The sequence below is a fragment of the Ambystoma mexicanum genome, chromosome 4q (genome assembly GCF_040938575.1).
Source record: "Ambystoma mexicanum isolate Mex_15411 chromosome 4q, UKY_AmexF1_1, whole genome shotgun sequence".
Lineage (NCBI taxonomy): Eukaryota > Metazoa > Chordata > Amphibia > Caudata > Ambystomatidae > Ambystoma > Ambystoma mexicanum.
Window position 1 is genome coordinate 52,621,101 of NC_090928.1, and position 27,466 is coordinate 52,648,566.

Here is a 27,466-nt window from a genome sequence, read left to right on the forward strand (position 1 = left end):
TAAGCTAATAACCGTTTAACCCTAGATATGCTCTGAGATCTCTTTTAGTTTTAGGTGTAGGGGTATCTAGTATGGCTTTCACTTTCTCGTGTTGAGGTTGCACACCACCATTACCTACTAAGAAGCCAAGGTATTTCACGGCTGATTGGGCCAGTCTGCATTTGGATGGTTTGACAGTTAGACCAGCTTCTCTGAGAGCTCTCATAATGGTAAAAAGAAGGAAAAAGTGGTCTTCCCATGTTTTACTATAAATAATGATATAGTCAATACAAGCTCCACAGAAATCAGAGTAGGGCTGTGATATTTGGTCCATAAGCCGTTGGAAAGTGTGTAACCCTGTCTAAGCCAAAAGGGAGCACTTCGAACTGAAATAGTCCTCGGGGTATCGAGAAAACTGTCTTTTCCTTATCAGGTCCATGCACTGGGACCTGCCAGTACCCTTTTGTTAGGTCTAGGATTGATAGAAAGGTGGCCCTTTCGGAGTTTATCAATTAGGTCATCGATGCATGGCATGGGATAAGCATCGAAGTCAGAAATGGCATTAACTTGGTGGAAATATATACAAATCCTCCAGGAATGGTCTGGTTTGGTGACCAATACGATAGGGGAGGATCATGGGCTTGAAGGGGGTTCGATAATGTGTGCTCTTAACATTTTATTCACTTCCTCAACCACTATCTGCTTGCAGGCTTCCGGGAGTCTTCAGGGTTTCAGATGAACCACTTTTCCTTTAGGTGTTCTAATGTAGTGATAGGTGCCTTTCACTCTTTCTAGTTTCTCCGAGAATACATCGGGGAGTGAGATAGTTAAATCTTTTAAATCTTCTTGTTGGTGACTAAATAGCTCTTGAGGAATTAATTCAAAGTTAACCTCCTCTTCTGGCACCAAACAAGAGAGTATTGAGGCATTGTGTCAGGTCAATTGAAGAACTAACACAACTTTTGCCTGAACACAGAATGGCGAATGGAAGTCGACGCTCCACCCTAGGTTGACACAGGTTTCTGATTGCCACTAACAGGTCACCACATGGCAGCCAGCGGGGGAAGGGAGTTAGGGAGAAGTTTTGGACAGCTAGGGGGAAGCCAGGAACACCAGAAAGAGGTTTAGGAAGCGTAAATGGATGTGAAGGGGGAGTATAGGAAAACACATAGCATAGATGAACAAGTAATATGCATTTAACATTAGCACCTTCAATCGTTGAATAACCAAGTACCACCAGGATTTAGCACCCAACCTACCGGCCCTTCCTTATTCAAGAGCTGCTATTCCGAATAAAACCTGTATACTCCTGACAAACATGCTCAGAGATTCCTTACAAAATGCCTAGCAGATGGTCGCCAGACAATAGCACAAACATAAGCCCATGTAATGGGCTCTTTGAACCCTGACATCAGAAGAACACATACATATGTCACTGCAAACAACATGGAAGCGTGAAATTATTGTTAGCAGTAAGCAGGTCAATCAATCGCCCCTCTGTATCTGTAGCATTTTTTTTATTGGTGTAGCCATCAGTTCCTTTGTGCATAGCATGCCTTGGCTTGTGCAGTGTTCCCCACCAACCCAGCTGCTTCCGTACACACAGCGCCAACAGGTTTTTTTTACCTTTGGCCCAACGGACCAACTGTACTCTCAGGTGAACTTGGTAGAGTGTTGTACATCAAGCCGCTGACTCGATAGCCTCTTGAAACTCTTGCGAGTGCAGGGAAATGCTGCTCCTCAGCTCAGCTGCAGAGCGTGTCTCATGCGCTATCAGCCATAGCAATTGTAAAGCGGATCAGCAGGGAGAGAAGGCAAGCCGCTCTGACCCGCAACGGCTATCGGCCACTTCCTGTGCACACCTCCTCCACCGTTCAAAACCTGTGTCCTCAGCTGCTCCTGCTCTCACCCTGTGCCTGCATACATCCGTAATCACCAGCAAGCAGCACAGGCTGAGGCCGAGCTTAAGAAGCTGACCTGGCAACCTCCCTCTAATGTGTCCCATCACGTGGCCGCCGCCGGCTTTGATGGGAAGTGTAGCTCCTCCTGAAAAAGCTGCTCCGATTGTCTGACAACACCACAGCTTTTTGGCCTGGATATCGTTGCTCCTACCACACCACACCACCCCCACCATCCCCAGTCCTTACACGTTGGTGGCAGACATGATATAGATGGACCTTCTGTTTCCTGTCAGGTTGTGCTACCTTATAAGTACAGGTTCCTGTTCATTCCAGTATTTCATATGGCCCATGCCACTTAGAGATGAGCTTGTTTTCCGAGGTAGGCAAGAAGACCAATACATTTTGTCCTACTGAAAACGGTCTTAAGATCACCTTTTTGTCATAGGAAGATTTTTGCTGGATTTGGGCCTTTTCTATTTGGGTATAAACTAGATTGCGAACAAGTCTCATAAGTTCTCGCAGTCTGGTAGCTGTCTACAATAGGGGAATGGGTGCCTCTTCTCATTCTTCCCAGGTCTTCTGGAGCATATCCTGGACATCTCTAGGTTCTCTACCATAGAATAGCTCAAAAGGAGAGAATCCTGTAGATGCCTGAAGGGTTTTTCTCACTGCAAACAGTGCCCAGGGGATCATACGATCCCAATTCTTCCCATCCTTATCTACCAACTTTCTTAGGATCATTTTATGCGTTTTATTGAATCTCTCTACCAAACCATCTCTTTGGGGATGGTATACGGAAGTTCGTAAGGTAGTAACATGGAGTAGTTCCTTGACTTCCCCCCTGAGCTTACTCATAAGATTTGAGCCTTGATTCGTTAGGATTTTCTTAGGAAGAATACGGGAGGAGATGCTTTAGAATTTGCTGAGTGGTGTTGGTACGCATAGGGAATGCCTCAGGGTATCTGGTTGCGTAGTCGACAATTAGGAGGACATATTTGTTGCCCAGTCTAGATGCTTCTAAATGTCCAAGAATTTCCATCCCAATTCTTGAAAAAAGGACTTCTGTTTGCCAAAGGATTCAAAGGGACAGGCAATGGGATGTGAGTACTGGTTTTCTGACATATTTCACAGGTCTGAATAAAGTTTTTTTATATCAGCATGCATACATGGCCAGTAAAACTTCCTGCTGATGTGTGCCTGGGTTTTGGATGGTCCTAAGTGTCCCCATGTCAGATGGGAATGCGCAATCTCGGAGGCTTTCGGGGATTACCAACTGTGTTTTACTGAAGCCTTCGATGGATGTTTCTTTTCTATATAGCAATCCTTGTTTTAAGAAGAAGAAAGGGCTTCTCTACATTCTCTCCTTTGGGAATTGCTTGTAAAAAGGCCTCAGTGAGGGCTGGGTCATTTCACACACACAGGCTAAACCTCTCTGCGAGGACCGTGAAAGTGAAAGGCTAGGACCTGTGTGGTGGAGCCAGGTGGCTCACTGATGAAGAAAGAAGCTGCTGCAAGAGCAAGACATGCTGCAGGAACGCAAGGCGCAGGCGAGACACTCTTGGGTGTCCGCAGGTGACAGAAAGCAGCGCTTCACTTACCGGAGCCCAGAACGAAGCAGACATGTCAAGTGGAAGCTGCGAGAGACGGAAGAACAAAGAAAAAGTGGTCACAGGAAGGAAACGGATGGAGAACCTTGCAATTATATGAATGCATGCAGTACAACTACAGAGGTCACCCAAACAGGATAATATGCTAAGCGGGCACATTATACCATTAAGAATATGTGAAACTCTGGGAGAGAGTTGAGAACATGTATAATACAAGAAGCCCTGGCAGGAGAGTGTACCAGGCATTTACACATTTGTGAATGCAAGATGCCCTGACAGGTGAGCATACAAGGCAATTACAAGTATGCAAATACAAGAAGCCCTGGCAGGAGAGTATAGCAAGCAATTATAAGTGTGTGAATACAAGAAGCCCTAACAGGAAAGTATACCAGGCAGTCATAAGAAATATATATGAAACACAGAGGCCCTGAAAAGAATCATCAGTACTGGGGAAATAAGAGTATTAATCCAATTTGAAAGAAGCCCGGAAAAGAAATATCAGCACTAGGAAAAGGAACTGTGTGAACAATATTTCAGATGTACTGAGAGAGAGAGAGAAAACTAAAAAGATAACTGCCCACACAGTGTTGTTGTGTGTGTAAATCATCAGGGAGTAAAGAGGAATTTAGGGGAAGGGAACCACCCTGTGGAGCAAGAACGTTAATCTCTGGAGAACCTTTGTGTTGGAGCCATTTTTTCTTTCTTTATGAACACTTTTCAAAACCACCCAAGGTTAAAGACATTTCCTTCTTCACCTTAGAGTTTAGTTTATAGTGTGAGGGTCAGACTAGGACTTTGGACACAGGCCAGACATCCTGACACAGACAGACCCTTTTTTTTGTTGGTTTAGGTTGGACATTGCTCTTAGAGCAGGTCCATTGAGGCATTTTCCCAACCCTTCTACTTTCAGTAAAAGCCTTTAACCAAAAACATGGCTAACTTGTGTCCGAGTTTCATTCCTGGCCCCTCACATATTGTGTCAGGAGTTTGATTCTGACCCAGCTGACTAAAACCGGGGAACCCGTCAGAATTCCATGTTAGTAGTGCCACTCATTTATTAAATGATACTCACTATCCAACAGCTAGAAGAAGACGATTGCATATTTCAAACAATCCTGGATGAGTCCATCCTTATTTTGAAACAAAGAAAATGTAATCCATTTCACTTCCCCATTAGATGCCATTAGATACCAATGTCTCCTTTTCTGGGGTTGCCCTTTATTGGACACTCTAAAATTATCAGTTTGTGAAATAAAACCAGACAGTAAGCTTACTTTGATAGTTAAAGCTGGAATAGATCTTCCCCAATAGCTACTAATTGTATTACACATACCCTTAGGAGACCCCCGCCCCGGATCCCTGCCGGGACAAAACATCTAGGGGTACCTACTCCACAAAAACACACATCAGTCCCAACAGAAACAGACCAGCCTCGAGGAGTAGAGGAAGAGGTGTTTTCCTTTACAACCAAGCAGACAGAAAGTTTATTTCAAGATCCTAGTGTACATTGTTTTCAACAGCATATTGGCTTTGTTGGAGAGGAAGATACAACAAAGTCCCTGATATAGTGGAAACTCCTGAGATGGCTACTATAGAAAATGTGCTAACTGAGTTAACCGCTCGTCAGATCCAAGCGGAAGATTGGTTTCCAACTGGTCTGAATTGAATTATTGCCTCTCAATAGAGACCTATGTTACCCCATGGGGTGTTACACCCTTACAAGGAAGAGGAAGACCTGGGACATTTATTTCCCAACTTTGAAAGGTTGGCGCATCAATTCCATTGGGGAGCTGATTTAGAAACGTGTTATCTGGCTCCCTTGTTGAGAGGCAAGCTACAAACGTCATATCATTTGTTAATTCCTGTCGGCACAGCAGTCCTTTGAAGAAATAAAAGAAGCCTTATTATAAAGGGTGGGGAAAACAGATAATTTCTATAAACAAAAACTAAGACACATCAAGTTAAATCTGGAAGAACCACCTGTAGAATTGGGGGCCCCAAGTACAAAATACTATGGCTTTTTGGCTCAGTAAAAAAACTCTACACGAAGTACTCGAGACCCTAACCATCGAGCAGTTTGTAAACTTCTTGTCCCCCCATCTACAAAAGGGCAGTCCTTCAGTTTAACAGCCCTAGTTAAGCCATGCCTATAGAAACAACCCAAAGTCATGCCCAAGCCAATAAACATTTCAAAAGCCTACACCGGAATGAAGAACCCAGGAGAGATCAAAATGGGTTTCCCTGTTCCCTTTCCCTGAAAAAAATAGTTGCCATAAATCAATATCAAAAGATCTGGGAAGGGGAGAAAGAAAACTCATAGCAAGCTAAGAGAGAGGAGAAATAAAGACAGACGAGGGGTGGGCCCCTAGATATTCATCCATTATATGTTTTTTTGTAGACAGATAGGCCATTTGGCCACACAATCTCCCTCAAACAAAAAGGAGCAACCCATGGAGAACGGTTAAATGACAGGAAGGGATTGGGAGTAAGGTAGCTTTCCTGAGGAAGAAGGTATTGAAACTGCCTGCAATGTTTTGTGTGGGGTAACACTGTTAAGATGGATTTCTGAACTCTGACCTGGAGGGGCAGAGGTTCAGAAGGCCAGCCTAGTTTCTTGGAGCAGGGTAACCTCTGGATAAGCCAGACCAATCAGGGTAGCTATGGCAGGCGGTCAAGACTAAGGGCCTCATTACACGGATGGCGGTAAGGATTTACCGGTACCGGTAAAATACCGGTACCGGTAAATCCTTACCGCCTTACTACGAAGTCCCTTTGCGGGTTGGGGGATTTAACGCCTGCTTTTTGCAGGCGTTAAAAACCAACCCGCAAAGGGACCCAGGGAGCTAATTACGGTACCGCAATTTGCGGTACCGTAATTAGCACCTTCCCCATTCCCATTGAGCCCAATGGGCTAAAAATGGGAATGGGGAAGGGCAATGGTGGAAGGGGGAATTACCGCCCCGCCAACCTTGGAATGGGGCGGTAATTCCCCTTTCCGCCAAGGCGGTGCCGGTATTTTACCGGCATGAACCATGGCGCTAATAGCGCCATGGTTCTCCGCCATCCGTGTAATGAGGCCCTAAGTCTCAGGAGGGGTGAGGGTGACTGAAGGACCTCAATGAGCACACAAAGCAAGGACACTTACAAATTACTCCAAATAGGTGTTATATCAAAAATATAGACACATTTATTACAAGGCCTTTGTAACATAGACCATAGCAGAAGAATCACAGTAACACTAAGTAAACCAACACAACTCTATCAATACAATGTATATACAGGACCATTGGGGTCTAAAGGGTTAAATGCACGAAATATGTCAACAACCTAGAGGGGAAGGAAACAGGCAGTGGAGATAGTCTTTAGGCCCAGTTCGACATCGACAATACACCTAAGAGGCAGTCCAAGCCCTAAGAAGAGAGGAGCCTTGTGCTCAATAGTTCATGCAATGCAAACGCACACGGTTGTTCCAATGGGCAGAATAGGTTCTCTTCAGGGGACTCTAGCAGCTCGGGAAGGTAGATGACGTGATGCAGAACAAGTTCCCACTTTTCAAGAAGGACCTCCACTTGAAGGCAGAGATAGTCGAGAGTTCGGGATGGCGTCGCTATTTCGCAATAGCAGTGGAAAGGAGAGGGGCCCCTAGAGGCCGCTCGTGCGTAAAAATGGGCCCTTGCGCTAGGGGCCACCTGTTGGGGTATGGAGTACTCACCGGTCCCCGATGCAAGCAGACCCAAACTTCACCAGTTCAGTCCATTTCGCTTGCAGGTTCGAATGCAGCAAAAAGGACATCCCGGCACCTTTCAGTTCCTGAGAAACAGCGATGATTCCCAAATGGGACAGTGGCGATTTATCAGCTCTGGGTGGATGAATCGACCCAGTTTCACTGCAGCAGGCTTCAGGGGCAAGAGGGTCACAGATGCAGTGGACTTGCAAAGGATGTTGCCACGGCATTGGCAACACAGTAACGCTTTCACTCCGGTCCTGGCGCACTCGTCTCACTTCAGACCTGGGAATGACAAGTGTACGAAATTCGGTGTAAGGGTGCGGGGACACAGAGCTAGCAGTATACCAAGTTTTGAGGGCCTCCTCAAAACGGTGGCGGGGACAGAGCAAAGCAACTGGGTAAGCTGGTCATACCACTCGTTGGCCTAGGGACCCTTCCGAGAAAGCTTACTTGCAGGGATTCATGAAGGTGCCGAGAATAGTTGGTCCCACTATTTCAATGGGTCAGAGAGTCTTTGCAGACCTTCTAGTACGACCAGATGCAGAAGGGTCCCACGGGATGATAGCGGGCTCAGGGTACCAAACCTTTCAGCGGGTCACCAGCGGTTTCTTGACTCGACTTCATGTTGCAGGATACTTGGATCCTATCCTTTGTTCAGGGAGCACTCAGGAGATCGACATGGTATGGATGTGTTCAGCCTCCTCTTACCCAAAGTTCCCTTCGCGCCAAAACAGAGAGGACCCAATGGGAGGTCTGCTCACAAACACACACTCCATACGTGGACCAATCACGGACCACAGTGGTCCCAGTCATTCATGGCACTCCAGACTCTCTGGCACCCAGGATGTGTATTGGAACCAGACGTTCCAGCCGACATCCTGGAGGCACACACACACAAAGCATGCAGAAGCCCGCAAAAGCATTGGGATTTGCGGGAAAGGGTATGACCAAATAAGGACTGACCTGGGTCGACTCGACCTTGGGAAGGTGAAGGGGCAAGATGGCCAAAGGACAGGACAAAGAACCTTGTGGCATGGCCATTTTGGAGCCAGGACACCTATTTGTGCCAAACATGGTTAACGCGGTTAACATGGCAGGAAAGGGTTGAAAAGAATGCGAAAAGATAGCTGCCACCAGGCCTGTCATTGACACATCTACACAGTTCATAAAAAGTCCAGCGAGAGTTTCTAGGGCCTTTGAAAATGACTGTAGACCCAAGTGTGTTGTATGGTAAGATACATTGCACACTTGTTACATGTTACACAAAAGTTGCAACATGAGTAAAGGACTAAGGGAAACAAAGGGCCTCATTATGACTTTGGAGGCAGCCATGCCCTTAATAAGGGCATGGCTGCCTCCAAAACCGTGTCCAGGTCCGGGTTCCCTGAATGGGGAATTACCGGGCCATTCTGAGTTTGGAGGGCCCGGTAATTCCTCCCTTAGGGAACCCGGGCCCGTACCTTCCCCATTCCCATTTGAACCCCTATAGGGCTCAATGGGAATGGGCAGGGGAGCTAACAACGGGCCGATTACGACCGGCCCATTGTTAGCTCCCTGGTCCCCTCACGGGACCCGGTAAGGACGTCTGGTAAAACTAGACGTCCACATAGGGTCCTGCGAGGGAACCTCGTAATATTGTGGAATGGGTTTAACGGGTCCGCCACCATTAGCGGCACCCGTTAACCCATTCCGCAATACTTATAATGAGGCCCAAAGTCTCCCAGTACTGACTGTCTTAAGGACATGTCAGTTTTCCCATAAAAAGTCAGCGAAAGCCCAGAGGAGTGCAGCTGAAGGCTGTGCTTCTCTGGCAAAGTCAGTCAATGGAGTCTAAACAGCAGCAAAAAGTTTGGGGGTTGACACATGGAGGGAAAGTTACATACAATTATGAAATCTTTCCTAACAAACACCATTCGAGGAGGAAGATATTTAGAAAGAGAGAGTTGAAGGTATTGAGGCCCCAGAAGGCCTTGTGGACGATGCAGAGGGTTTTGAACTTAATCCTTGCCGCCACTGGGAGCCAGTGCAGAGATTTCAGTCCTGGAGAGATGCAATCCCTGGGCTTGAGGCCAAGGACAAGTCTTGCAGTCCTGTTCTGGATAAGTTGCAGAGGGTGGAGAGTAGAAGCAGGCAGATTTAGAAAGCGGCTGTTGTAATAGTCCAGCCTAGAGAGAACCAGAGCTCTGGAGACAGTGAGCTTCTGGGGGAAGGAGAGGAAAGGAAGAATACCTCTGATGAGGTGCAGCTGGTAGTGTGACTTCTTAGAGACATCAGCGATGTGAGGAGAGAAGGAGAGTGTGGAGTCGAAGATGACCCAAGGTTTTTAGCCTTGCAGGTGGGAACAGGAAGAGGGCCAAAAGAGGCCGGCCAGAGAGCTGCAGGGAAGGAGGGAGCGGGTGTGCCGATGAGGACAATCTCAGTCTTACTGTCATTAAGGAAGAGGTCATTGGCGGCACACCACTCCTGAATAGCAGACAGACAGTCAGAGATGAGGGAAGGAGAGGAGGCCGAGGTTAGCCTGAAAGAAAATGTGCTGGGTGTCATCTGCATAGCACTGAAAGTTGGGGCAGAGAGCGGCGATGTGGTGGGCAAGGAGTGCCAGGTAATCACATACATGTAGATATAGGCGAGCACTGAAGAAGGTAGTTAGTGTCTATATATAAGGCACAATTAAGTATTAGTTGATAGATCTGTAATGTCAGATCACAGACATTTGAAAGCTTAGTTAGTGCTGTAGAGCAATCAAACTCCCACTCCTCCCCAGAAAGAATGCAGCCTGTGGGATCCAAATAGACCAAATGCGTTTAGTGTGTGGTTTTCTTCACTATGGCCAGCACGAAGTGACTCTCCAGGTGTCCACTGTCCGTCAAGAAATATATATCCACTGGAAACCAATATAAATGGTTTACTAACATATTGCTTAGTTGGTGAATAAATTACGGGCGGAACAAGCCATCAAGGAAACTCCCCCTAGCAATGTTGGTTGCATGATACACTCGAGACAGTGATGTGTTGTCTCCCGAATGGGTTACCCTTGTAGTGGGTTTTTATGAGAGTGAGTCAAGAATGCCAGAGTTCGGAATGAATTGTTATGTAGGGACAGACCTCTCCTTCTTTTCTTTTAGATAGGTGGTGCATCACCTCTAGGTAATGTAAAAAAAGGAAGACAAAGCTGGTATAGGTGCTAGAGTAGAACTTGAACTAGGAATGGGGGACCAGTTACTATTAAAAGGTTAACATCATTTTTAATAATAAATCCAGAAAGTTAAAACATATAATTAAATTCAATGGTCCACAATACAGTACTTAACATCTAATATAAAACAAGGAATACGTAACAGGCTATCAGTGCAAGCTAAAACAACTTCACAAAACATATACATATAATTGGTACAAATGAAACAAATAGTGATGTACCAGATTCAATTAGGATTGGTGTATCAAAGATTTATATCTCTGTTTTAAGTCCAGAGAACTGTCTCGACATGTTTCTGTTCTTTCAGCATAAGTATAGAACATTCATCAGGAGGAGTTGTTTAGTACGAGAAAACCTAATTCCTGTTGGATCAGGGGTTGGATAAACGTCTGTCTCATAGCACCTGTAGGGTTAAAAACACATAGAACAAAGGGTAAGCTGTAGGATAGCTTTAGTGCTTTGAGGAGTTCATATAGATGAACTGGAGTACCAAATACCAGGGAATAATTACCTGAATTGGTGCTTTTGGGGGCTCCTTACTTCAAGAGGTAAGTAGGAGTAGGAGGAGGTTTCAATCCTACAAAACATATAATATGGAATAAGAGTGAAGTATTAAAGGTACGAGGGTATAGAGTATCTTATTATTAATCTGTGCAAGAAAAACATACCGGAGGTCAAATACCGGTTAACACTGTGATTGTGACATGCGGTGTATAGTAGTGAAAGCAATAGAGTGGTCATCGTAGCGAGCTCGTTTACGGGCAGTGTAGACAGGAGTAAGTTCCACTTTTGTGGTGGTTAGTAATCAGGGTCTTGAGCGGTATATTAATAGTTATAACATACTTATGCGCGATGTGGGCACTTTCATTAAACCGCATGAAAACATACCTGTACTGTTAAACAAGTAAAGCGTCCGCGTTGTCAGGTTAGATATGGCTATGATCGGAGACTCGCAGGTACGATCCCCAGTTGCAACGCTGTAGTTAAATAATGAAGTAAGGATATGGTTAGGAAGCGTAAGGGCCAGTAAATACTAGAAAATATCGGTGGCTTATACGAGCAAAAATTCGCGTACCTAATGTTGCTCGGGTAAAAGCTAAAGTGCCGGGTGCTGACGGGGATAGTTCCGCGGGATTGTCTAGCAGAACAAAGGCGCCGTGGCTTCTGTGTAGTCAAGGAGACGGGGAGGTCCTTTCTCCGTGTTGACTACCTTGTAACTAATGTAGAAAAGTAGGTGAATACGGCGGCCATGTTAGAATGGACCATAGATTGAATGTATATCCCATATTGAATACGCCTGAGGAGGAAACAGAGGGTACTGCACAGTGGTAAATAAACTGTGGACCTAAGTGGGCAGATATTGAAATATTTAATATAAAGTACTTAGAATGTAGCAATATATTTAATTACTACTCTGTGTTTTAAAATCGGCCGGCGGGTCATGCGATAGTGTGTGGGATAACGTCTATCGTATAGTATACCCTGAGGTTCAAGATAGAAGTGAGGTGGAACAATAATGGAGGAAGGTGGTGAAGTCTCCATACTAATCAAGATGAGCTGAATTACAGGGCTCGTTGTGAATCCTATAATAGATTGAAGTAGGATTGCCAAAGATACTAGCAGGTGTCTATGGATACCCGAGGGAGTGTGAGGGAGACTAGAAGTATCTTGCTATATTGTTAGCAGCAGATACTAGAAAAGAGCCGGGTAGGAAAGAGAAAAGTGTAGAGTGATTCCTACAGATATATAGGAGGAGAGGGGCTAGATGTTGTGCCATTCAACTGATTCATTCAGACCTGTAATATCACTATGTAGTGTATAAATCATTTTCTGTTCCATTTTCAAAAGTTTGTTTTCGCGGTTTTCATGAGTGACACCTTTAAGAGACATAAGTATTGTCCAGGTAAATTCTTCGCAATTGTGTTGTTGACGGGTGAAGTGCTTGACTAGGGGGGCATTCTCAGTCTTGTTTCTTATGCAATTTCGGTGTTCCATGATACGGGTCTTCACTTTCCGTATAGTCTTTCACACGTAGTGTAGTCCGCATTTGCAAGTAATTAGATAAACAACGAACTCTGTGTTACAATTAGTGAGTTTTTTTTGGACCCAGCGTTTTGAAAGACCAATATCTAACTCTTTGCTTTTAGAGGTAAGTTTGCAGACTCCACAGGAACCACAACGGTAGTGTCCAGTGGCATTGGGAAGGCCCCATAAGGTGGTCAATTTGGGGTCAGGAGTGTTAATGTTTTTCAGTTTGCTATTGCTAACTCGATTGCCTATAGTAGTACTTCTTTTATAGGCAAATATTGGCATGGGTATAGATTGGGTAGCTGTGTTGAACATTTTCCAATGTTTTTTGATGATATTGGTGATTTTAAAACTCTGGTCCGAAAAGGTGTTTACACAAACAATACGATCCTCTTTAGCTTTCTTAGGTTTTTGTTCTAGTAGGGCTTCTCGATTATTATTGTAAGCCCTTTTGGCTGATTTTTTCACTAGTTTTTTTGGGTAGCCTCTTTGTCTTAGTTTTTTGCTCAGGGTAGCAGCTTCTGCTTCATATGTGTCTTTATCTGAGCTATTCCTTTTAAGGCGTAAAAATTGACCGAAAGGAAGATTGTCCCGTAGATGTTTGATATGATGCCTGGAGTAATCTAATAAGGAGTTCTTGTCTGTGGGTTTGTGATAAGGTTTGATTTTAAGAACACCATTATGTGGAAAGATAGTAAGGTCTAAAAAGTTGGTGAATTCATTACTAGCTGTCATGGTAAACTGTAGGTGAGGATTGAGAGTGTTCATCCAGGTAAAGAAATTCGAGGCTTCGGTATGAGTCCCTTCCCATAGCACTAAAATGTCGTCGATGTATCGGCTCCATTTTCTGATATTCTTAGCATACGGGTTGTTGTCATTGTAGATGTGTGATTTTTCAAAGGTTTCAACGTAGAGGTTTGCTACGCTAGGGGCCATAGTGGCGCCCATGCCGGTACCTTCTATTTGTTGGAAAAAATTCCCATTGAATTCGAAGTAGTTACGTTTGAGCGCCAACTCGACGCACCAAAGAATGAAAGAGGTGGGTACTGGACCGTGGTCTTCCCGTGTGAGTAGTATTTCTTCTATTGTATTAAGAGAAGCTTGTTGAGGTATGTTAGTATATAGTGAGATAATATCAAATCCCAATAGTAAGGAGGTGGAGGGGTCAAATTCAAGGTTCTCGTAGTTGTTGATGACATCTCTTGAATCTTTAAGATAGGATTGCATCTTCTGTACATAGGTTTTCAGATAGTGGTCGGCATATGTAGAGAGTGGTTCTAATACTGAGTTTATGCCGCCCCAAAAAAATAAAAAAAATAAAGCATCACCCCTAGGGACAGCCCCTCGCCCCTAACAGGGACAGTGTGTGCTTCTGCATAGGAATATCTGTAGTGGCCTCAAGATTGACTCTGGCTTAAATTCATGTAATTAAGCATAGTCACTACTTTGTCTACAGGTAAACAATGTCCAGCTCGTTCTTCATATATTACTTTACGCAGCACCAGTGAGTGTTTCTCTGCAGGCGGAAAAAATCTTTCCCTGTCACATGTGACCCACAGTGCTCAAATCTGTAGGATTGATCTGCCTGGCCATTTGGTGTTCCATTCATTGAACTACACCTACTTCTGCTTCCGTCTAGTAGTTCCTGAAGCTGCTGTGGCCCATTCGTGCTCTCACAGTATACTGTCTTCAGACACTCTCTACATCATTTTTTTCCACATATGAGTTCCATTCTAGTGTGCACTCCAGCAAGCACTCCAGCTCTACTGCTTGGCATGGTCATTGACGACACAAAGACATACCCTGATTTCCCCCACTACTTTTTTAAATTGCTGGGGATGCCTCTGGGTCTCCCAATCAAACGTTTTTTTAAATGTTTGGAAAAGAAGACTGTTAAGACCCTAAATGTTCAAGAAAGAGTTCTGTTGATGGAAAACTACTGAAGTAATGATTGAGAAATATACTGTGTTACACATTGTGGGAGGTGGTCTCTGTGGGCTCGCAACTGATTGTGTGGTACTCTTCACTACGCGACTCCCGAGAATCCTTCTCAAGATGACTTCTGTGCTAAAGGTAGCGGTCTAGTCTTTTCACGTCTCTCCGAGACGCTCTGGCCTGCTCACGTAATCCTTTATCAAACACGGAAGCCGACAACTCCTCGCGTCGCTTCTGTTTCAACAGACGCTCCGTGAGTTCGCTTCTAGGGATTTCAATATCTCTGCCTCTCCTAACTGACTTCTCTGACTAACCCTGTAACCTTTTTGTATCTCAAGCTCTCGTCTCCAGACTCCCCCTTCCATTCCGGTCTTCCCTTCTCTCAGGATCTCTCGCCGAGACCAGATATCCATCGTCGTCACAATTACGCCAACCCTGATTTCATCTCTGCTGAGATACCGGATAGCCGTAAGTGCCATTATATTAGAATTCCTTTCTGTCTCTCACGATTCTGATTCTGACCCTATTATTATTTCTTTTAGAGCTCTCGTCTCCCAATCTCTTCTCCCTCGAGGCCCTAGATCAATCATCCTATCCTTCACTCTTGCCTCTGTTGGTGAGACACCTTTACTGTGTCGTTTAATTACCACTCCCCATTCCCTTCTTTACGAAACTACTCTGACCATTTTCCTTTGTTCATCCAGACGAAGCCTTCCTGTCTGCCTTCCACTGCCACTCATAGAAGACATTCATCAGCCATCCGGATCCACGACACTTCCAGATTCTACCAGGGTTTTCTTCCCCATCGAGGGTTTCCCTGGAGAACCTGTTCTTTCCCCTAGTTACTCCTATTCCGGGTCGGAGAGGACAGGGCTGTCCTAGGGTAGCTTTCACTGCTGCACTTGGTTGTTCTCTGGCGGTCTACTCGATCTGTCAAGGTGATATTATTCACACTTTGTTAAGTATTGCGGGAAGCGGTATCGAAATTACAGTCAAAATAACAGTAAGCGACGCCTAAAAATATATATTGACAGACGAAGACCATTATGGAACAACAAATGCAGCAATTAATGGCCGCTATGCAGGCCATGTCTTTAGAGGTACAGTCACTTAAGCAGGACAATGTACAATTACGACAACAAGTTGCTAGAGCATTTTCTGATACTCCCCCGTCCACATTACACCCGATAATGTATGATGGCGACCCTTACAAGCTCAAAGAATTTCTTGATAGCTGTATGGTCCAGTTTACACTTAAACCTCGTTTTTTCCCAACGGACAAAGATAAGGTGGGGTTTGTAATTTCTCACTTATCTGGACCCACATTGGCATGGGCCACGCCCTTGGTTACCTCAAACAATGTAATCCTTGATTCTTATTCTGCTTTCACTAATAGTCTAAAATCCATGTTTGGTAGGAAAGAAATCACAGTATCCTCTCAGGAAAGACTCCTTGACCTAAAACAGAGCGGAAAGGACCTATTAGGGTATATCACCCAATTTAAGCAGTTATCTTCCGAATTAGGATGGCCGGATGAGGGTCTTCTTACTCTTTTTCGTAGGGGATTAACAGACGAAGTGAAAGACGAGATTTCTAAAGTTCCTCGCCCAGCCAACCTAGCAGACATGATAACTCTAACCATGCAAATTGAGTACCGTTTACAAGAACGATCCTATGAACGTAAAAAGAGCAAGGGTACCCGATCCTTTAGTGAATATTATCCGACAGGAAATAAAAAACACGTCCAAAATGAAGAGCCCATGCAGATCGGAGCTGTGAGGGGACCACTATCCGCTTCTGAAAGAGAAAGAAGAAAGACTTGTGGACTGTGCATGTATTGTGGTTCCTCTCTACACGTCTTGAAGGATTGTCACTTGGTTCCTCCACGACGTACCCCAAATCCTAAGTCAGGAAACTTCAAAGCCCTACCTCAAGGGGAAGAACGGTAGTGGCTCCAAATCCTATTTCCCCATATCGAATGGGAATGTCGCTTGACACAGCTACTTGCCAAACCATGGTGGTGGTATCTCTATCCATGATTCTTTCAGGACGAGTTTTAACGGGCATACCAGCCTTGATTGACTGTGGAGCTGCAGGCAATTTTCTGGACAATGATTGGGCCACGAAACACGAGATACAACTTGTTTCCAAATCCATCATTACTCCCATCCAAGGAGTGGATGGGAGCCCATTGAGCTCCGGCCCGATCAAGGAACAGACCGAACCGATTACTTGTATGGTTGCCAACCATAAAGAGACTTTGGTTTTTGACCTTATTAAAGCCGCTCATTTCCCTGTTATCTTAGGTCTCCCATGGTTACGACTCCATAACCCTTATATTAATTGGTCAGCTGGTACTCTATTCCTAGGGTCTGAGTTCTGTGTAAATCATTGTTTGTCCCAGGAGTCTGTGGGTGTTCATATTCCTACTAAAGTGTCAAACCTTCCAACAGGACCCACCATAAACCAACTAGAGATCATCCCTCTGTGTCATCGAAAGTTTCAGTCAGTTTTTGAGAATCCCATATTTCCCACTTTACCTCCTCATAGGAGGGACGATTGTCATATTAACCTTCTTCCAGAACAACCCATTCCCTTTGGCAGAGTGTATGTTTTGTCCCAAAAAGAAAAGGCAGTTCTAAAGGACTATCTCCAGGCCAATTTACGTAATGGTCTAATCTCTGAGTCAGTCTCCCCAGCAGGCGCTTCTCTTTTTTCATTCCTAAAAAGGATTCTGATGAACTCCATCCCTGTATCGACTACCGAGGTCTCAACAAGATTACTACTTCCGATAAGTACCCCATGCCTTTAATATCTGACATCATAGAGGCAGTCCGGGGGGCTTCTGTTTACACGAAACTTGATCTCAGAGGAGCTTATCACCTCATCAGAATAGCTCCTGGGGACGAATGGAAAACAGCTTTTCGCACCCCGTTCGGACACTTTGAATATCATGTGATGCCATTTGGTCTAGTGAATGCACCAGCAGTGTTTCAGCGATTCATGGATCACTTGTTCGCTGACATCTTGTTCCATTTCGTAATCATATACTTGGACGATATTCTTGTTTATTCCTCCAACCCGAAAGACCATATCAATCATGTTAACATAGTTCTCGGTCGACTCCAAACAAACCATCTCTACTGCAAAGCCTCAAAGTGTGTATTCCATCAGGAGCAAGTTACATACCTAGGTTTTGTGTTATCTAGCCAGGGCATATCTATGGATCCAAAGAAGGTGTCCGCAGTCTTAGATTGGCCCACTCCCTCCTGTGTTAAAGACATTCAGCGATTTTTAGGCTTTGCTAATTTCTACAGGAAATGTATCCCCTGTTTTTCTGAAATCATTCTACCCATTACACACTTACTAAAGAAGAACGTCACATTCTTCTGGAACGAAGCAGCCCAAAGTGCCTTTCAAACTCTGAAAGAAATGTTCACTTCTGCCTCTATTTTGATCACCCCTGATCAGACCAAGCCATTTATCGTGGAGACTGATGCCTCTCAATACGCATTGGGAGCTGTGCTGTTACAACTCTCTGATCAGGGGGAAGAAAGACCAGTCGCGTATTTGTCTAGGACATTCAACGCAGCAGAACTGAATTATTTAGTCCTTGAGAAGGAACTTTTAGCAATTAAGCTGGCTTTCGAAGAGTGGAGACATCTGTTGTTGGGATCTTCTTTTCCTGTCAAGGTTCGAACCGATCACCAAAATCTCAAAGTACTCCAGAATGCCCAGACCACCAACTGTAGACAAGCTCGCTGGGCCTATTTCTTTCTCCCCTTTCGGATCGAATTCACCTTTCTTCCTGGAAAACATAACTTAAGGGCCGACGCTCTTTCTCGAAAAGATTCTCCAACTTCTAATTTCTGTACTGAAAAGATGTTCCCCACAGCACGATTTATCGCAGTCCTAACTGATTTTCTTCAAGAAGTACTGACAGCCACTAATCAGAACAAACTCCTATGTGAAGAAATTGCCGCTAACCATCAGCTCACGGAAGAGAGGGGCCATTATTTTCGAGGAGCTCAAGTTCTGATTCCCACTCCTTCCTTCCAACAAGAAGTTCTACAAATGTGTCACGACTCCCGAGCAGCTGGCCATCGAGGATACGCCTCAACCTTGGAGCTCGTTCAACGACATTTTTGGTGGAAAGAAGTAAAAGCAGACGTCCGTGATTATGTTGCAGCCTGCACTATTTGCTCTCAGACTAAGGGCCTCATTACACGGAAGGCGGTGGTCCAGGGTGCTATTAGCACCCTGGACCATGCCGGTAAATTACCGGCACCGCCTTGGCGGAAAGGGGATTTACCGCCCCATTCCAAGGTTGGTGGGGCGGTAAATCCCCCTTCCGCCATTGCCCTTCCCCATTCCCATTTCTGCCCCATAGGGCTCTATGGGAATGGGGAAGGCGCTAATTATGGCACCGCAATTTTGCGGTGCCGTAATTAGCTCCGAGGTCCCTTAGCGGGTTGGTTTTTAACGCCTGCAAAAAGCAGGCGTTAAAACACCAACCCGCTAAGGGACCTCGTAGTAAGGCGGTAATGGTTAACGGCCACCGTTACCATTAACGGTGGCCGTTAACCATTACCGCCTTCCGTGTAATGAGGCCCTAAGTCTCCTCGGATGTCTCCTCTGGGCTTACTTTCAAGAATGCCTATTCCTGACCGACCTTGGCAGATAATCTCCACCGATTTTGTTTCAGACCTACCTTCTTCTGAGAATAAAACCACTATCATGGTCACCATCGATTACTTTACCAAACTGGCGCATTTCACCCCATTAGTGAAACTTCCTGGAGCAGCGGCTATGGCAAAGATCTTTCTTTCCGAAATATTTTCTCGACATGGACTCCCAGATACCATTGTATCGGATCGAGGCACCCAATATACCTCTCTTTTCTGGCAGAAGGTATGTCACATTCTGGGAATCAAGAGAGCCTTAAGTTCCGGATACCACCCCCAGACTAACGGGCAGACGGAACGCTTAAACCAAACTTTGGAAGGATATTTGAGATGTTTCATCTCAGCAGCCCAGGACAATTGGATCGAATTGCTCCCATTTGCGGAGTTCGCCTACAATAACGCCAAGCATTCTGCACTTCACACCAGTCCTTTTCATTGTTCTTATGGTTATCACCCTTCATTTGTACCTACCGTTTCTATTCCTGCTTCCTGTTGCCCTGGGGTTGACAGTCTTATCTCGGATATACAAGAGGGTCAGAAGCTAGTCAGACTATCACTTCAAGAGGCTCAAGATCGGGCTAAGAGGAACGCAGACAAGCATCGTCGGGCAGCCCCTAATATCCTCCCGGGAGATTCGGTTTGGCTGGCATCCCGATTCCTTCCTCGGCATCTTGTCCCTTCTAAATTATCTCCCAGGTATTTTGGACCCTTTAAAGTCGTATCCTGGGTTGGGTCTGCTGCAGTCAGACTCGCCCTACCGACTTCCTGGTCTCGGATTCATCCAGTGTTCCACTTATCTCAAATCAAGTTGTTCGTTCCGGACCGTTTTCGGAGATCGGAACCCCTCCTCCGTCTCCGGTCTTCACTGCTACTGGATCTGAATATGAAGTGGCCAATATTTGTGACTCTCATTACAGGAGGGGTAAACTGCAGTTTTTGGTAGATTGGAAAGGCTACTCACCTGCTGAACGATCCTGGGAACCAGCTTCTGGAGTTCATGCTCCTAAATTGATTCAACGGTTCTTTCTTTTTCACCCAGGTAAACCGGGTTCTCCCCCCAGGAGGAGGGGGTATACTGTTACACATTGTGGGAGGTGGTCTCTGTGGGCTCGCAACCGATTGTGTGGTACACTTCACTACGCGACTCCCGAGAATCCTTCTCAAGATGACTTCCGTGCTGAAGGTAGTGGTCTAGTCTTTTCACGTCTCTCCGAGACGCTCTGGCCTGCTCACGTGATCCTTTATCAAACACGGAAGCCGACAACTCCTCGCGTTGCTTCTGTTTCAACAGACGCTCCGTGAGTTCGCTTCTAGGGATTTCAATATCTCTGCCTCTCCTAACTGACTTCTCCGACTAACCCTGTAACCTTTTTGTCTCTCAAGCTCTCGTCTCCAGACTCCCCCTTCCATTCCGGTCTTCCCTTCTCTCGGGATCTCTCGCCGAGCCCAGATATCCATCAGCGTCACAATTACCGCAAACCCTGATTTCATCTCTGCTGAGATACCCGATAGCCGTAAGTGCCATTATATCAGAATTCCTTTCCGTCTCTCCCGATTCTGATTCTGACCCTATTATTATTTCTTTTAGAGCTCTCGTCTCCCAATCTCTTCTCCCTCGAGGCCCTAGATCAATCATCCTATCCTTCACTCCTGCCTCTGCTGGTGAGACACCTTTATTGTGTCGTTTAATTACCACTCCCCATTCCCTTCTTTACGAAACTACTCTGACCATTTTCCTTTGTTAATCCAGACGAAGCCTTCCTGCCTGCCTTCCACTGCCACTCATAGAAGGCATTCATCAGCCATCCGGATCTACGACACTTCCAGATTCTACCAGGGTTTTCTTCCCCATCGAGGGTTTCCCTGGAGGCCCTGTTCTTTCCCCTGGTTACTCCTATTCCGGGTCGGAGAGGACAGGGCTGTCCTAGGGTAGCTTTCACTGCTGCACTTGGTTGTTCTCTGGCGGTCTACTCGATCTGTCAAGGTGAGATTATTCACACTTTGTTAAGTATTGCGGGAATCGGTATCGAAATTACAGTCGAAATAACATACTGGTCTTTTTGAAGGAATTATGTCTAAACGGCTGTCATATCAACATTAGGCTACACCCTTTCTGCTCCTCTTTCTCTTCTACTATTTGTGTCGTCCTGTGAACTTTCTGTCCTTGTGTCTTTGTCGCGCCCTGATGCTTGTGAGCTTTGGCGCGTTATAAATAAATAAATAAATAACATAAATAAACGGCACTTACAAAAGCCAATACCTGCAGATTCCAGCACAAAAGGCAGCATTCTGTAGGTGCAACCTTTTTGTAACTGCCCTGCTCCAAATCCCTATCGAGGGGTCTCCTCCCAAACCCTCAGCTGCTATATCACACTCTCTGCCCCCGCCACCCGCTCCTGCCCCCTCCCCTACATACCTGCTGTGGGGTCCGGCCTCTGGCTGCCTCCTTCCTGCTCCATTTGCGCTCCAGAAACTACTGCCTTGGAATGGAAGCCCGACGTACAGAATGCTGTGCTTTTGTGTGCAACATTTAGTTCTTTGGGCATCTAGACCACAAAGACTTTCTCAGTTGATGATTCGAAGCATTTAGAGGTGCAAGTCTCGTTTTCATTAGCCTCAAAGAGGGATTCCTGTGGAAGAAACATGCAATTAGATATACATGATTGCTCGAAGAAGGTAGAAGGGACATTCAATTGTAAATGACAAGACATTGATACTAATGCAAGAGAACTATGCCTTATAGTCGGCACCCACACCTGGTGTAGTTTGAATGGACTGCATTTTGAATGATATGCTTGTAGCCAAAATGGAGAAAGGAAACATGGCATTTTACTCAGGCGTTCTCTTTCTGCTTCGTTAGCACGTTCTATTCATAACCTCCCTTAAGCTGCCAAAAATATTTTCATATATCAGCCAAATCTGCTTTAAAGGAGTAATAAGAAAATGTCAGTCTTAACTGCATTAAGAGTGCGGATCTGTGTTGGTATCTCTTGAAGAAAGTATAAGTGACCTTGGGATGCCAGGCATTGCATAGCCTCTCATAGAAGCCCATTGTACTAATTGTAAGCAGCGAACTCATCATTAGTGAAGTCATAATATCTTCCAGTCATTGTACAGAAGCATATATGTTCAAAATCTATAAAGGTTGCTGATAAAGGAGTTGTGGTTTCACAGTTTGGGATTGCTTTGGGACAGTGTGCTGTCCATAACTGGGTTTGCCCTGCAGTGCTGCTATTAAACATGTAACAAACTAACCTCACTGAAAATTAATGCCCAAAGTTGATTCCCACAAAAAGTGAATTGGGACGGAAACACTACATTTGCTGAATGATGGTTTCATAAATAGGTGATAAACATGTCCAAAGACGGTCTCTTAGTTGGAAATTATATGGAAATTATATTCGGAATCAAGGTCTGACCTGGCACATGTCTTTTATTTGAATGTATGTTTTAAAAAAAACAAATCAGGAGAAACTACATAACTGAAACACAACAATGCATGAAATAAATGATACAATGGAATACATATTTCATCCCTAAAGGAAGTGTAAAAGGGAATGAATGAGAAATTATTAATTATTCACCCTTTTCAGATTTCCTTGTCTATCTCTTATTGAAGATAGGGATTCAGGTTTCTACAAGTATTGACAAAATGGGTTCAATCATGGGCAAATGTGTCAAAATAGGAAGCCATTTCCTTACATTGAAACTTAAGTCAACAGTGCAGAAACCCAATCCCAGAATACACTGTGAGGATAGTGTCACAAGGTTAACATGGATAAAAGACAGATCAACCACAACATTCTCTCTCAACACTTCTTTGTTATTATAATTTTTTGTTAGAATGATGATATGAATTCAAATTTTGAAAATGAGAATATATAGAGAAACAAGCTCAATCTTTCCCAGACTATTGATTTCTTTAAGGTCTCTTTTAATTGTCCTCCCCACAGGGATGTAGGGAAATGCCAATGCTTTACCACGTCCTAGCTCCTCCATCAGTTCCAGGCTCCATCTGGTCAAGTTTAGGGTTCACCACTACACCTATCCAAGTTGACACCCACCATTCAGGGACTGACCTCTGGATTGGCTAAGCATGAGTGGGTTGATACATTTCCCAGGGGTTTGCAATTCCCTGGACCTCCGTCTTGCATGTCCACAGACAGAGTGACTAAGTACATGGGTTTGCAAAGCTGGATTCCCCCTTTATTTCTGTCACCACTTCCAGAATTATGCTGAGGCTGGCTCCCTCACTTACTCCAAGTGCAGCATACACAATTACTTCTCTACGTGTAAGACTTCCACACACTAATGCTGCAAGCAAGCCTGTTTTTCAGTCAGGTTTGGATTGCTCTCTTGAGCACATTGCGTGTTTTTTCAGAATACATGCATTCAACATTTCTGACCATCTTGGTTCCCATGTAGGGTAATGCATATTTAGGTTGAGAGACAACTAATTTCCCTCAATGGGGCAGTAGTCTCTGTTGGGCCCATTTGGTGATTACCCCATCTGCAGCAATGGCTGTATTACTATTTGATTAACTGGGTATTTAAGCACGTTATAAATACGTAACTAAGACAAAAGAAACTACGCAACTAAAGCAAACCATTTCTGTAACAGCGCCTCGATGACCGCGGGCTGTGTGAGCGCTTTAAAAATGCAAATAAATAAAAAATAAACAAATAACTTGGCCATGGTCGAGTAATAGTTCCTGTTGTTTCTGCAGTTTGAACCGCCCCATTTCCATCAGCAGGTGCTGGCTCTGATCAAGTCCTGAAAATGTGCAGACTTTCTGCTGCGACACAGTTTAGGAGATTTCTTTCCCTCGGGCCAACGTTGTACTAGTTTCTCCCGGCGGCTGGAAAATCGAATAGGAAGGAGCCTAATCATTGTTCCCCTGGTTTTATGAGGAATGGGCATTGCACCGTGATGCTCTGCACTATTCTCACCGGATGTGAGCTTTGTGGTCCAGCAGATTCTTGTATGGCATGCGATAAGATGTTGATAACCGACTCAGCGATTGTGGCTTTAGTTGATGAATGGGACTAATCAAGGCTTCCATCTTTATTTAGTACAATAAGGTAATGATACTACATAAATATACACTACGTTTTGCTGCTATTTTCATTATTCTAAATAATGATTCTAAACACTTTGGTACATTAAGCTTAAACGTTAATTTATTAATTTAGATTTCGACTAACTTCAGATTAAACAAAGACAAATGACTAAAAATGAAATCATATATTTAAGGTTTTCATTTAACTTGGATACAGCCAATTTGATGAAATTATTTTCAGTGAAGATGGATTCATCAAATCCACCTTCACTGAATATGGGTAACCACAACGACAGCCTGCAACACCTCTGTATGGCGAACATTGAGTCTGAGAAAATGGACCATGGCCCTCATTAGGACTCCGGCGCTAGACCATGGTGCTATTAGCACCATGGTCCATGCCGGAGTCCGCCATGGAGAAAGGGGGAATTACCACCCCATTCCAAGGTTGGCGGGGCGGTAATTCCCCCTTTCTCCATGGCCCTTCCCCATTCCCATTTTGCCCCATAGGGCTCAATGGGAATGGGGAAGGCGGCAATTACGGTACCGCAAATTGCGGTACCGTAATTGCCATCAAGGTCCCTTTGCGGGTCCCTACCTTAACGGCTGGTCCAGACTAGCCGTTAAGTTCAGGAGCCGCAAAGGGACCTCTTAGTAAGGCATTAAGGGGTTAACGGCGCTGCAGCCTTTTACGGCGCCGTTAACGCCTGGGTCGTAATGAGGCCCCATGTTCCACTTTCTATTACCAGTGTACACCGGGCAGAGAAAGGAAGAGTGGCCTCCAAAAAGGGACAGGTAAGGAGAGGAAAGGTATGGGAGGGCAGTGGGATTAGGGTTCATGGGGCAGGTTTGATAAATGGTTGGGGAGAATTGGGGGTGGAGAGGGCAAAGGGGACTGGGGGTACGGTGGAAGTCAAGCTGCTGAGGGAAGTGGGATACAGAGGTGGTGTCCCCATTGAGAGGTATGATTATTATTATTATTATGGTATTTATTGAGCGTGGACCTACTATTCCTTTTCACGTTGAAGTAAGGAGGGGCAAATTGGAAAGGTTTAAATAATGTATTAATTAACTTTCATAACGATATATTTATGTAAATATTATAAATAAACAGGGGACATGAAATGTGCGTCTTCACTACTTCGCTTCTCCTCCAACTGTCCTTTCCCCACGTTCCATCTCGTCACTTCCATTCTCCTGCACGAGCATCCTCTCGTGCAGACGCACGCTATTTCACATGTGAAGATACTACACATCTCCCTTCTTTATATAGAAGAACTCTTTGGCATAGTTCTCATTATCCTACATAGTCACAAAGATATCTTGGTGGTCTGCATTCTCTTCCCGTCCTGGATCTTATCCTGTTACTTCTTTCTTGATACTCATCTGAATCTGTTGCCAAGGAAGGAACTCTCTTAGAGATTCTGCTCGACACTTCACTCTCACCTCGCACATTCTTATCATCTATGTCAACAGTTATACCTACACTGCTTCTCTCACTATCCATTTCACCCAAACCATCAGACTTACTCCCCCAACATTGATCACTTATATCCATTACCCTTTCATTGTTCCATACTCTGCCATCCTGGGTCCTAATAGCATGGGAATATATCTCTACCACTCTCACGGGCTTGGACCATTTGCAACCATCTCTTCTCAAATTCACAGGTAGTTTTATCCTCACCCAACCACCCACTTGAAATTCAGGTAATTTCCTAAAGCGTTTTTTATCATGCATTTTGTTTGTTGTCAATTTGCCTGTGTCTAATGTTCTCCCTTGCTACCTCTATTTTATTCTCACTTCTCACAAGGTCATTCATCCACCCTGGAGACATGTTTGTATTGGCTTTCCTGCCTCTACTGAGTTCAAATGGCGTGACTCCAGTCGAACTGTGAGGAGTGAATCTGTGGGCTAACAGGATCTCTTTGACTGCTACCTTCCATTCTTTTCCACTGGCCCATGCCAGTTTAATAGCATCTTTTATTACTCTGTTGAACCTCTCCACAATACCATTGGTTTGTGGATGGTAAATGGCGCACAATTTATGGTTGATGGCTTTGCCTTTCAAATATGTTTCCATTTCCTCAGATTTAAACTGTGAGCCATTATCTGTGAGAACTATTTTGGGATAACCCTCTCTTTCACACACTTCTTCCATGAACTTTATAACATTGCGTGTGGTAACTTGAGGTAAGAATTTAATTTCAACCCACCTGGTTAACATGTCAATTATCACTAAACAATACGTAGCACACCCATCACTCCAAACGGGACCAATCACATCCATAGCTATTTCACTCCACGGACTCTCAGGGATTTCTCTCAAAACCATTGGATAGTCCGCACCCCTGCACACTTTATCGCTCTTGGAGCAAAGGATACATTTTCTAACTTGGTCTTCGATCAGCCTGTCACAACCGGGCCACCAATATGTGCTTCTGATTCTTCTTTTAGTCTTTACAATGCCCTGATGTCCTTCATGAGCCATTGTTATAATCTTTTCTCTTAGGTTGGTAGGGGGTATTATTTTGTCTCCTTTCATGAGATAATCACTTTGAAGATATAATTCTTCTCGTACGTCCCAAAAAGCCTTAACTTCTGGAGAAAGTGCTTCATTCTTCCTCCATCTCCCCTCTTTGACCATCTTCACAACTTCTAATAGAATGTCATCCTTCACCATGCCATCGCTCCAATCTTCCTTGGATATAGCTTGACTCGATATTTCACACACAGCTTCTTGATCTCCAAGATCCTCTTCAACATCATTAAGATTGGTCAAACGAGACAAACAATCCGCTGTAATGTTCTTTGAACCTGGAATGTATATAACTTTGAAATTGAACTCCTGAAGTATTGTAACCCATCTCCTAATCCTGCTGGATACTCTGTCCAGGCCTTTGGTACTGAATATTTCCACTAAAGGTTTATGATCTGTGTGTATGGTGAATTGTAACCCCCAAACAAAAGATCGGAATTTCTCAATGGCCCACTTGATTGCCAAAGCTTCTTTCTCAATTGTGGCGTAATTCTTTTCTGGTCCTTTAAGTAACCTAGATGCAAAAGCAATTACTAATTCTTGTCCATTATAATATTGCGATAGGGATGCGCCTAAACCCACATCACTTGCATCAGTGGTTATTACAGTCTTCCTGCCTCTAACATAACTTTGCAGTGCCGGGGCTTGGGCTAAAGCCTTTTTTATGAACTGGAATTCTTTCTCACTCTTCTTATTCCACACACATTTCTTATTCATTTTCATTAGACTCCTCATTTCAACTGTGTGGTCTGAGAAATTCTCTATAAACTTGGCATAATATTCTGCCATTCCGAGAAGGTTCTTAGTT

General features: G+C 44.5%; 1 long non-coding RNA gene across 1 annotated transcript in view; it reads right to left on the bottom strand.

Annotated features, from left to right (window-relative positions):
• The window catches only part of LOC138467457 (uncharacterized), a 229,747-nt gene that overhangs the window by 179,984 nt on the left and 22,297 nt on the right, over window positions 1-27,466 (bottom strand). The window contains exon 2 of the long non-coding RNA XR_011268101.1: window positions 21,475-21,688. This is a non-coding gene — a long non-coding RNA (uncharacterized lncRNA). The remainder of the gene's footprint in view (window positions 1-21,474; window positions 21,689-27,466) is intronic.